Genomic DNA, 13,370 nt, shown 5'->3' with positions numbered 1-13,370 from the left:
ATAGACAAACATAAAAACAAAAATAAAGGCGATCCGGACGCCAAATGGAGCGTTTCTGCTGAGGATTCTGGCTAAAAGCAGCCAAGTGAATTACCAAGAGATTAGGTTGTAATGAATGATCAGCAGAAATGGCCCTGCAGGGGGGAACTAGATGAACCTAATAATGGCTGCACCATGTGTAAGTCCTATCACACAAATGAGGACCCAATAGGGGTCAAATTGAAGGGAACCGTCCAGTGAGGATGACAGTTCCTATGGGTTTGACAGACTATGAGGAAAAGATTGGAATAAACAAAAAAGGGGAAAAAAACGGTATAGTCCCTTTGTGTTTCCCTATAATTTCCTGTATGAGGGAATAGGAGGAGGGAGCTTTGATAGGGCACTGTAGATCGTTCCTACGATAATACTTAAATCATCAAGATATTTTCCTTGCTCGAGTACAGGGCATGAATGTGCCCCCTAGTTCCTATTGGATATGCAAGTATAAATAGAAAAGGAACGATCTTACCAGCTGCTTGATGAATGTATGTTCAGGGCTACCCTGTGTTGGAAGGTCCTCCCGTTACTGCATAGTATGGTTGTAACTGCTGCTGGCGGTATCGGCGATCCTCCAGATACGTCTGCCGACTTAGATGCAGGAAAGATCAGCTGTTTGGGAAACCGCCTGTTGTTTTGAGGTAAGTTGCGGTTTAACTTCTTCCACAAGGGGTAGCAGGTCTGGATACTTTGCAGGGAGTACAGGTGCCTCGTAGCTTTGTAGCAGTGATGGTTAGGCCGGTGGACACAACCATGTGTGTTGGTCCGTGCGTGCCAGTTCCTCCTCCTATGATTCCTCAAGATTCTAAGGCGCATCGGTTCCCGCGATGCTAGGGGCGTTGCTATGGTGGCGTCCGTCGCCCAATGACGTCAACGCGTTTCGCAACGTGGGTGCGTAGCTTCGTCTGGACAGGAAGGGGAAGGCGTGCGCCGCTCCTTTTATGCTATCAGCGCGCGCCTGTCCCCTATCGGTGATAAAAAGAAAACAGATCGGAGTGTTTGGGAAATAGACTCATGGTGCTTACTGATATAAAACCTGAATACATTTCCTCCTATACACAAAAAAAAAGGGAAAAGAAACCCTGACATAACATTACACAGAAGACAAACGTATATATGGCTTGTTATGCTTGAGACAGCATCACAGTCAAAGCAGTATTGCATATATACGTGGGATTAGAACAACAGAATATATGCAAAAATGCATATCACAAGGCGCTTATGGCGGTAGGTAAGCCCAGATCTGTCCACCTGGTAACATGGGGAGACGAAAATATACGTGCATCCTGTCCCCACCTAAGGCAGCGTTTGAAAGTGGGCAGTATCCTAAAAACCGGCAAGGGGTCACTATAAGAGCATCTACAGTTTAATTATAATTTAAAACTTATACTACTATTTGAGTTATGTATAACAAATACTGAGGCTCATATTGATCTACACCACCAACAAAATATGGATAGTATACCGTGTGAAGGTACGTGCCCCAAAGATAGAGAAATGGGGGAAGACAGAGAATAGAAGGAAATAAAGGGAAGAAAAAGGGGAAGGACATGCACATGTAAACGAGGGAGAGAGGGAGGAGAGAGAATAGTATACATACCGTATATAGATAAAAGGATAATAGGTGAATATATATGGATGGTGGTAGGGCCACCTGGAAATAAAACAGGGAGCCCAAAATGGAAATGGAGCCCAAAACAGTGGTGTATAGCATAATGGCAATGATACACCGACAGATAAAAATGTGAAAATAAAAAAGTTTTTTTTTATAAACAAAAAATTGTATTTATAAATTAATTTATTATGAAAAAAGCTGATGGTGTGCCAGCTATTTCTCCAAAAAAGGTTGCATAGTGAGCTCCGTGTTCATTCCAAGCGGCACCAAAGACTTGAGAGTATAGATCCACCATTTCTCCTTCTGGAGGAGTATTTTGTCAAAATCGCCTCTTCTGGCAGACAAATGAAGAGCATATATGCCCTTGACTTTCATACCATCAGGTTTCCCTTGGTGGTATTGCGAGAAATGTAGTGCCACTGGGCTTTCCTGTTTTGCCTCTTTATCTCTGTCTCTCTCCTTCCTAATCTCTCTCAAGTGTTCCCCTATCCTGACCCTCAACTGCCTTTTGGTTTTACCTATGTATATTAAACGGCAGGGACAGGTGATCATGTAGATGACCCGTTTGGACGAGCAGTTAATAAGATCTTTAATCACGTATTCTTTAGTACCTGTGGCATCCATAAAGGTGCATGTTCTGTCTACAAATGGACATATTTGGCACCTGGTGCAAGGGAACATGCCCTTGCTGCGGGGGTACTCGGACAGCCATGATTTATTTGGTTGGCTGACGTATTCAGACTGGACCAAGAGATCGCCCAGATTCTTGGATCTACGGGCCAGCATTTTGGGTCCGTCGCCTACGATTGAAGCCAGTTTTCTATTGCTAGTAAGTATGCCCCAATGGTTTTCCAAGATTTTTCTAACCTGATCCCATTGGGAACCGTAGGTGGTGATAACTCTTACTGCATTTGAATCGCCGTCCTTTCTCCTATTCTTTCCAGACGGTCGTCCGAGAAGTAGGCTTGCCCTACTACGTTTAGCTACTTTCTTTTTTGCGGTTCTAATCTGAGTGTGGGAATAGCCTCTTTCTCGGAATCTGGCATAGAGGTCCTCGCTTTCTTTATGGTACATGGAGGGATCAGAGCAGTTACGCTTAATCCTGACAAATTCTCCCGTTGGAATACCATTTTTTTGCCATTGGGGGTGATGGCTGTCAGCCTGAAGAAGAGTGTTGGCGGCCGTTTCCTTCCTGAAGGTGCATGTAGAGATCCTGCCATCTTCTATACCGATTTTGAGATCCAGGAAGGAGATCTGAGACCTGTCAAAAGTATACGTAAGTTTGATGTTACGTTCGTTAATGTTAAGCTGCTCAATGAACAGATGAAGTTTCTCCAGATCTCCCCTCCAGATAACAAACACGTCATCTATGTATCGTAGCCACGTCTGGACGTGGGCACGATACATAGAGGACTCAAATACGTCCTCCTCTTCCCACAGGCCTAAGTGTAAACATGCATATGCAGGGGCCCATGCTGCCCCCATTGGTAAAATGAAGATGCAAATTGAAAGAAATTATGCGAGAGAGCAAACTCCAAAAGATCAAGAAGAAATTTGTTCTGGGGTCCCATGAGTGTTTTTATGTTTGTCTATTGTTTGTGTTTACATGTGGTACCTGTGTCACACCTCTACGAACTTTGTTCTCAAGTGTGGCATTGACCGGCCTTCTTGGTAGGTTGCTTTACTAAGCGTATTAGCTTTATTGGTATTTATGTTTTTTTGATATCCCAGTCTATTTTGTACAATCAGTAATTATTCAATAAAATTATATTTTTATATAATATCTGCGTCCGTTCATGCCATAGTAGCCCTCTTTTGTTGTCCTCAGCGGTACCTCCTTCATCCCTCTGTTGGACAACACCCTCTCGTTTTGTATCTATTGACAAATCTACCAAGAGATATACCGTATTTATCGGGGTATTGCGCGCTCCGGCGTATAGCGCGCACCCCTAAAGTGGACCCGCATTCCTGTGGAAAAAAGTTTTTTTGTACTTACAGTTTTGGTGTCTTGCGCGGCGGCCTCGTCGGGTCCGGCGTCCTTCTGCGGCTTCGGGTGTCCTCTTCGGCGGGTCCGGCGTCCTTCTGCGGCTTCGGGTGTCCTTCTGCGGCGGGTCCGGCGTCCTTCTGCGGCTTCGGGTGTCCTTCTGCGGCTTCGGGTGTCCTTCTGCGGCGGGTCCGGCGTCCTCTTCGGCGGGTCCGGCGTCCTTCTGCGGCATCCTCGCGTCCTCCCCCGCGCCGAGTTTGAATACTGCGCCGACATATACAGAGCGCAGTACACTCGTGTATTGTCGGCAATGCTCGGCTACCCGCGCTGACGTCCTGTACGTCCAGGACGTGAGCGCGGAAGGAGCCGAGACTGCCCGACTATACCCGAGTGTACTGCGCTCGGTATATGTCGGCGCAGTATTCAAAACTCGGCGAGGGAAAGCGGGTATCGGCGTATACCGCGCACCCACGATTTTGCCCTGATTTTCAGGGCAAAAAAGTGCGCGGTATACGCCGATAAATACGGTATCTATTGACAAATCTACCAAGAGATATAGTCAAATCCCTAGCAATGAAGAACCTTTTGAAGGATCTGATGAACCAGGGGGTTGTAACTCTAGTACCAGAGGGGGAGCTTTATCAAGGGTTTTATTCCCATGTATTCATGGTAAAAAAAACGTCCGGCAGTTTCAGATTCATTCTCAACCTGAAGCCATTGAACAGATCGGTCCGATACAAAAAATTCTGTATGGACTCAATCTTCACGGTGAAAAATCTTTTGACAAAGGATTGCTTTATGGCATCAATCGACCTGCGAGATGATTATCTGCATATCCCCATAGCCCCCAATCCCAAAAATGTCTAAGGTTGGCGGTAAACATGGGAAAAGAGGTCGTGCATCTCCAATTCAAAGCCCTCCCCTTTGGCCTTTCCTCGGCTCCGAGAATATTTACAAAGGTCATGGCAGAAGCCCTAGCTCCCCTTTGCTTATAGGGGGTAGCGGTAATTCCATACCTGGACGACCTGCTCTTCTTTGCCCCCTCCAGGGAGAAATTGTTGGAGGATCTCAAGAGACCTCGCAGTCATCTAGAAGCATTGGGCTTGGTCATAAATATGGAGAAATCAAATTTCAATCCAACCCAAGAAGCGCAATTTCTGGGGTATCGTATAAGCTCAGTGGAGCAAAAAGTTTTTCTCCCAGAAGACAAAAAACTAAAGATGCTAAGGGTTGTAGCCTCCTTACAGACAAACCAAGAGCTATCAATCAGACAAGTAATGTCGGCTCTGGGAACCCTTACCTCATCTATGCCAGCGGTGCAGTGGGCAAGGCTTCACTTCAGACCACTTCAGAGTTTCCTTCTGAAAATTTGGGATCACAGGACAGAATCTCTGGAGGAAAATGTGAAAATCCCCACCAGGGTAAAACGGTCGCTGTGGTGGTGGAGGATTCTGGCAAACCTTTCAGCAGACCTGTTATGGTCATTCCCAATAGAAAGAGTGGTAACAACAGACGCCAGCCTATGGGGATGGAGGGCACACCTGGGTCAAAACTATGCTCAGGGGGTATGGTCCCGGTCAGAAGCGGAAAAGTCCTCCAATTGGAGAGAACTAAGGGCAGTAGCCTTAGCTTTGGATGCCTTCTCCACAGACCTTCAAGGTGCCCATGTTCAAGTCTTCTCGGACAATGCCACTACCATAGCCTACTTAAACAGGCAAGGAGGCACAAGAAGCAGGTCACTTCAGCTTCTCGCCTTAACCATCCTAAAATGGGCAGAAAATCATTTGCTGTCCTTATCAGCGGTCCACCTCAAAGGCACTTTGAACATAGTGGCAGATTTTCTAAGCAGAAAACGGATTCAGGAAGCAGAATGCACGCTAAATCTGGAAGTCTTCACGTTGATCAACCATGCCTGGGGCCAACCACAAATAGACCTATTTGCGTCAGAAGAAAATATGCAACTTTCCATTTTTTTCTCCATTCACAGAGAAGACGGTTCCCAGGGAACAGATGCGTTGATACAGCCTTGGAACTTCCAGCTGGCTTACGCCTTCCCTCCGTTTCAAGAAATTCCGTTGGTACTGAGGAAGATTCAGAAGGAGAAGGTGGAAGTAATCCTAATTACTCCATTCTGGCCAAAAAGGGCCTGGTTTACCACCATTCTTCAAATGGTAGTCGGGCCGCCTTGGCGGCTGCCACTCCGGCAGGACTTCCATCCGGAGGTGGCCTCACGGCGTGGTATCTGAGAGGCAGTTATTGAGACAAAAAGGTCTGTCTCGACCACTTGTGACTACCTTACTTTCCAGTAGAAAACTGGTTACCAGAAAGATCTATGGTTAATACTGGAAGGTCTACAACTCCTGGTGTCACTTGCCAAATAGAGTGGTAAAAAATCTAATGTCAGTGTTGGAATTTCTTTAGAATGGAGCAGAAAAAGGTCTGTCAATCAGTACACTAAAAGTGCAGATAGCTGCATTAGGAGTCTTTCTGGAAAAGCCTATATCTTCAGAGCCTTTAGTGGCAAGATTTTTCAGGGCACTTTCTAGGTCTAGACCAGCTCCTGTGCGACACTTCCCCAGTTGGGATTTGTCAGTATTTCTTCAGTCATTATCGAAAGAACCCTTCGAATCATCCTACCCCTGGAGCTTGAGCCAGACCACCTCATTGATGATGGTTCATTATGGTAGTCGCTAATTTCTATCGTGTCCTGATTCTGTACTGCTACCTTGCGACCCCTGCGCGGGTCCTGACTGTGTTGTAAGCCAGATGTTGGCTGTGCTATTGTACGTTGTATTGTCTGTGTTTTAACAAATAAAATAAAGATTTTCAAAAAAAAAAAAGAACCCTTCGAACCGTTACAAGACGTTTCTCTGAAGTACCTTACTTTCAAGACGGTGTTCTTAGTGGCAATTACGACAGCCAGAAGAATCGGCGAACTACACGCCCTGTCCAATAAAGAAACCCTTCCTATCTGTCTATACGGACAGGGTGGTACTAAAGACTGACCCAGCTTTTCTACCAAAAGTGGCGTCAGCCCTCAATCGGGCGCAGGAAATTGTCATTCCAACCTTCTGCTCTAATCCATCAGGGGAGAAGGAACGCCAATGTTGGATGTAAGAAGAACCTTACTACATTACCTTGAAGTGACCAAGGATTTTCGATCTTCAGACTCCTTGTTCATACTGTTTTCAGGGAAAGGGGGCCACCAAGCGTCTAAGGGGGTCAATCGCTAGATGGCTAAAAACCGCTATTCTGGAAGCCTACTCCCAAGCAGGGCTATCTCCCCCATTGGGAATTAAAGCACACTCTACCAGAGCTCAGGCCACTACATGGGCAGAAATAGCTGGTGCCACCCCAGATCAGATCTGCAAGGCGGCTACGTGGTCAAGTTACCTTACGTTTGTCCGTCATTATAGACTGGATCGTCTGTCAGCAAGCGATCAGGCTTTTGGCAGAAAGGTCTTGCAGGCTGTGGTCCCTCCCTAAGTGGGTAAGTCTCTGTTATCCTCTCAAGGTGCTGTCCTGAAAGACGATAAGGGAAAAGTCAAGTCAGGCTTACCGGTAACTTGTTTTCCATGAGTCTTTCAGGACAGCAGCAACCCGCCCTTAATGTTTTGAATAATTATGCTGTGACTAACCATACTCTGATTATGTGTTCCAGCTTGGGCCGGAGGTTTCTCTACTACTACTGATGATAAGTGGAAGGAGCCTCCCAGGGGCGTTGCTAGGTGCCAAAAAGACCAGGGGCTTCAGCCCGAAGCCAGGCCGGCACCGGGGGGGTGCGGTCGGTGGAGTGGCGCAGGTGGACCTACCTGATACACATACCCTGACCTACGTGAGTGTGTGTGTGTGTGTTAGTACAGAGACACACACACTGACATAACCTACATACACTAACACTCACCTGCATACACTCACCTGCATACACTCACCTGTCCTGACTACAATGACCTGACCTGCATACACTGACCTGACCACCACATAATAAATACACTGTAAAAAATTACAACGTTGTATTCTAAAAGTGGGGGTATGATGAAATCCCACTTGACCAAAGTATAATAATTAACCCCTAGATATCTGGACATATAACATCAAAAGTAACAGTGATGACAATGACCCTGAGGGTGAGCACTGGAAATGCAGATCTTATACTGGGACTATGTATTAAATGCTTCCACTAGGGAGTATAAATAACCTGCAAACAATGTTCCAATGGGCCAATATAGCACCAGGCAGAATGAGAGCTCAGAGATCACTGTAAAGGTTAATCAATAGATCAGTCCATCAATTCCAGTGATAGTGGTAACGCTCTTATTCAAAAGATAAACCGCATAATTGCAAAGTCAATCCAGTGTATAGAACTCAAAGTAGGAATGAATGAAGGGTCTGGATTATCTTGTAGAAATGTAAATGGCTGTAGAACATTGCCATGTATATTAACTAGCTGAGAAGTATGGAAGCTGTCACTTGAACACTTAGGATTGTTGTGTCAAGCTTGCAGGGAAGGAGTGGAAGGATTTTATAGAATGAAGTAATACGTGAGGGGCGCTTAAATAGTGAAAATTAAATATACAATATAAATTCCAGTGTATTACAGTTATACTGCATACACAGAACTCAGTCTTACTGAGAAACGAGCGGCTAGCGATGGAACGCACGCTGGATTTCCAGGATATGACTGCATCTCTCTCCACACTTCCTTATCCCTCACAAGCATACAGCCTCAGTGCCGGGACACGGGCACCAGCAATAGTAAGCAGCCACTTGGCACTGTGCTTATTTTAATGATTTAATAAACGTTTTACACTATGGAGGCATTTCCTCTCTTTTTTTGGGATCTGGTCTGCTGCTGACATCGGAACCTGTATGAGATTTTGCTGACCCATATTTAACCACAAGCTAGCATTGACCATATTTTAAATAATTTGGTCAACAACGTTTGGTAAGGAGCCATCTATCTTTATACTTGGTGAACTTTGGTGAAGGTGGACCACTTTTTTCTGGCATATCATATTTGGAAGACACCAGAGCACTCTGCACTTTGATCATCTCCAATTTGTTTTGGGACTGTATCACTTGCATCCATTTGCACATGGATTATTCCAGTCACCAGATTGTGTATTAACACCTGTTAATAATTTATTTGTCACTCACATTGTATGGTATATATTTTACACATGGACACCATTTAAACATCCGTTGGTCATAATAGTTTATTATCACCCAGTTCTGTGTATGCAGTATAACTAATACACTGGAATTTATATTGTATATTTAATTTTCACTATTTAAGCGCCCCTCACGTATTACTTCATTCTATGAAATTCAGTACCCTGACATTTTTAGGGAGCAGCTTCACTTAAAAATTCACGCATATTTTTTAAGTGTTTATATAGTTTAATTGATTTGGCGCGAGACTTTCTTTTTCAGTGGAAGGATTTTGTTGGCTTTTTTTGTAATCCTTTATAGTATGTTGGTTATGTACACTGCTTAGTATTGTCCTCCCTGCAGTTTTTATATACCTATTAAAGTAAGTTACCTTGATTTTAGTTTTTGTTACCTGAGCACACTGGTTCTGTACTTCTGCATTAAAACATGTAACACTATTCATTTCCAAACAACTTTAAGTGTGTACTAACTCAGGGTATATCAAATGATCTTTTTGCTGGAGCAACAACGGAGAACCCTTCGTTCCAGGTGAACAATGTGTTAGTAAGGTGCTGGCTGCAGGGTAGTACTTGCTGTCAATCAAAAAGTAAATAGTACCTGTCCGGGTGTCCTCGCGGCTCCCCCCCTGGAGTCACTCACACTGGCTGTCTGCTCCAGCCGTCCTCCACCCGTCTCCAGCCGTCCTCCACCCGTCTCCAGCCGTCCTCCACCCGTCTCCAGCCGTCCTCCACGCCGGTGCCACTGTCCGCCGCCTCCTCACACAGACTCCAGTCTGTTTGCGCGCCTGACGTGAAGTCAAGCTTCGCGCGCTTTCTCACCCCTTTTGGCCGTGAATCGCGATAGGATTGGTCCACTGTGATGTCCATCATAACAGCACGCCTATGATGGACATCTCACTGGCCAATCCTGGGATCGCGGGCGGGGCTGTGTCTGTGATGTCGTTGGATGGACGCTCGCACGGCACAGACAGTGACACTGACATGACACAGCACCGCGGTCCGCACTCACACATTTTTTTCAGGGGATTCGGGGCTAATAATGTTAGGTTAAACAGCCGAGACTCGGGGCTTTTCGGGGTACCATTCGGGGCTCCAGCCCACCAAGCCCCGCCCTAACGACGCCCCTGGAGCCTCCCTTTTAAGAAGTTTGGTGGAGGTGTGTTTCCTGTCAAGTGGGTGGAGCCACGCTCTCAAGGTGCTGTCCTGAAAGACTCATGGAAAACAAGTTACCGGTAAGCCTAACTTGACTTTTTTTTGGGTGGGGGGGGGGGGAGTGGGGGCTTCAGGAGAAGGGGATTTCCTGTCCCACTTCCTCCTTCCGCAGAGGGGCTGCTAAGGCGATACGTCATAATGCCTTTTGGCAGCCCCTCCCTGTAGGCGATCGCCTGGGACACGTGACAGGTCCCAGGCGATGGCCTGTCCAATCAGGTAGCGCAGCGCCACTCGTGCATGCGCAGTGAGTGCCCGGCCGTGAAGCTGAAAGCTGTCTCATGGCTGGGTGTCCATAGTTAGGATGGAGGCGCCAGAAGAGAAGGGGGGGGGAGCGGAGCTCTGTGCGGCACATCGCTGGACAGTGGAGCAGGTAAGTGTCTGTTTATTAAAAGCCGGCAGATACACTTTTTGTAGCTGTTGACTTTTAATAAACATCAAAAAAGCCTGGAACTCCCCTTTAATGTGAGTTGTTATAACATTTATAACAAACTACTCACTAGATGGCGCTTCCTTTTCTATACACACACACAGGAGCCGTGGAGGAAATCGCATGAGATTCTTCTTCGCAGTGCGATTTGCGCCCATTTATTTTGTATTGACACAAAGTATCGGTATCGGCGAGTATTTGACTGAAAGTATCGGTACTTGTACTCACCGATAAAAAAAAATGGTATCGGTGTAACTCTAGTATTTCTACGCTTAAAGCGTCACCCTCCAGGGCCTGTCTCCTCCCCTCCTCCCCACAAACTGATTTTTTTTTTTTTTTTTGGCCATAATTTAGGTGTTTTTTTTTTTATTTATTCTTTTTTTTTTTACAGAAAAAAGTCATAATACCATCACATCATACATAACCCTAGACAATAAGTGTACGTAATAATAGGTGCAAAATTTACAGACGTACTTGTACTTCATAGGCTAACTCAGAGAGTACCTATTATTACTATTAGGGTTGTCCAGATACCGATACCAGTATCGGTATCAGGACCGATACCGAGTATTTGCGGGAGTACTCGTACTCGCGCAAATACCCCCGATACCTAAATAGAATACTTTTCCCCCCTTCCCCCCCCCCGCTGCCGCCGCATTGCGCCGCCGCATCAAGGGACATGGCTAGAGGGACATTGCTGCATATGTGAGGGACATGGCTAGAGGGACATGGCTGCATATGTGAGGGACATGGCTAGAGGGACATTGCTGCATATGTGAGGGACATGGCTGCATATGTGAGGGACATGGCTAGAGGGACATTGCTGCATATGTGAGGGACATGGCTAGAGGGACATTGCTGCATATGTGAGGGACATGGCTGCATATGTGAGGGACATGGCTAGAGGGACATGGCTGCATATGTGAGGGACATGGCTAGAGGGACATGGCTGCATATGTGGGGGACATGGCTGCATATGGGGGGGACATGGCTGCATTTGGGGACACATTTAAAAAAAGTATCGGTATTCGGTATCGGCGACTACTTGAAAAAAAGTATCGGTACTTGTACTCAGTCCTAAAAAAGTGGTATCGGGACAACCCTAATTACTATATAGATGTACCTCAAAAATTTCAGCTCTCCTGTTATTTTTATCATAAAAAAAGAAAAACACCAACCTTACAACAACAAAAAAACCCAACCCCCCCCCCCCCCCCAGGGCCAAAGAGGACGGACCGTCCGCCCACACTCCTCCAATGTATACCGGAAAGGATCTCACTCCCCCTCTCCACACCCCAGCAACCTCTTCCCATCTTCTGACTGTACAAATATCTCCCATGGGGCCCATATTTCATTATTTTTTTTTTATATAAAAAAAGCACTGGCCTGCCCCCCCCCCCCCCCCAAACACATTATTCACCTTAGCCGAGCAACGTGCACATTGCCTGCTCCGCAAAAGGACTGAAAAGCCCCGAGGACACTTCAGCTCGTTTCCTGCGCCCCCGTACCTCAGGTCAAATGAGGTACTGCAGGCCAATGTTCGGCTTTTCTCAGGTGGAATAGGTACATCTCCTATCCCAGGAGGCATAGTCCTTCTTTGAGAAAGGGGGGTGGTGCGGCCAGGTGGTGCACCAGCGGGAGACCGCCGGCTTAACCTGGGAGAGTTGGCAGCTTACAGATGACATCACAGAAGAAGATGGCGGTGCGGGACCAAGGGGGTGGGGGGCATTAAAGAAGTGGGTCTCAGCAGGACAATGCTGGATCCACTTGACAGGTAAGTACCTTAAATGTGTAGGACCTGCAACCAGGTAACTGGGGGTAAAAAAAAAAGAGAAGGGGGGGGGAGCTTAAAGATCTGCTTTAAAACAACTTTATTGCAAAGCATTCTTGGTACGCGGTGAGCTTATTCTATATATTTCAAATGATTGTACCAGCAGATTGACTATGGAGGGGTTTGGGCACCCTAAGAAAATAATCTGTTGTTGCTTAACAGTGTAGATCAGGGGTGTCCAAACTTCAGACCTTCCTGGGCCACAGTGAAAGAAGAGGACCTGTCTTGGGCAGCACATAAAGTACACCGGGGTGGATTCAGGTACGAATTGCGCCCTCTTACGGAGGCGCAGCGTACCGTTTTAACACTGCGCCTCCGTAAATTACCTGCGCTACGCTTCATTCATGAAGCAGTAGCTACGTAATTTGCGCGGGCGCTCCTTAAAACTGCCCGGCGTAAGGGCGCGTAATTTAAATGATCCCGTAGGGGGCGTGGATCATTTAAATTAGGCGCGTTCCCGCGCCGAACGTAGTGCGCATGCTCTGTCGGGAAACTTTCCCGACGTGCATTGCGGCAAATGACGTGGCAAGGACGTCATTTGCTTTAACGTGAACGTAAATGGCGTCCAGCGCCATTCACGATTCACTTACGCAAACGACGTAATTTTTTTAAATCGCGACGCGGGAACGACGGGTATACTTAGCATTGGCTGCCCCTGCTAATAGCAGGAGCAGCCTTACGCGGAACCCGACAAACGCAAACGACGTAAAATGCGTACCCAGGGCGCGCGTAGGGTTGTGAATCGGCGTTAGTATGCAATTTGCATACTCTACGCTGACCACTACGGGAACGCCACCTAGCGGCCATCGTAAGAATGCAGCCTACGATACGACGGCATAAGAGCCTTATGCCAGTCATATCTTAGGCTGCAGTCCGCGTATCGAGCTTCCTAAATCAGGAGCAGTCGATACGCCGGCGCAACTAAGCAATTGCGCTGCGTAACTATGGTTACGCAGACGCAATTGCTTACTGAATCTACCCCACCAACAATAAGGAGAACTGATGAGCAGAAAAAGTCAGGCAGATGACCAGTTCCTGATCACTAATATTGATAAGTGACCAATCAGAAGAACAAAACTTCATTTTTTTGTAAT

Source organism: Rana temporaria, chromosome 6, assembly GCF_905171775.1.
Source record: "Rana temporaria chromosome 6, aRanTem1.1, whole genome shotgun sequence".
Taxonomy (NCBI): Eukaryota; Metazoa; Chordata; class Amphibia; order Anura; family Ranidae; genus Rana; species Rana temporaria.
This window is presented reverse-complemented; position numbering follows the sequence as displayed.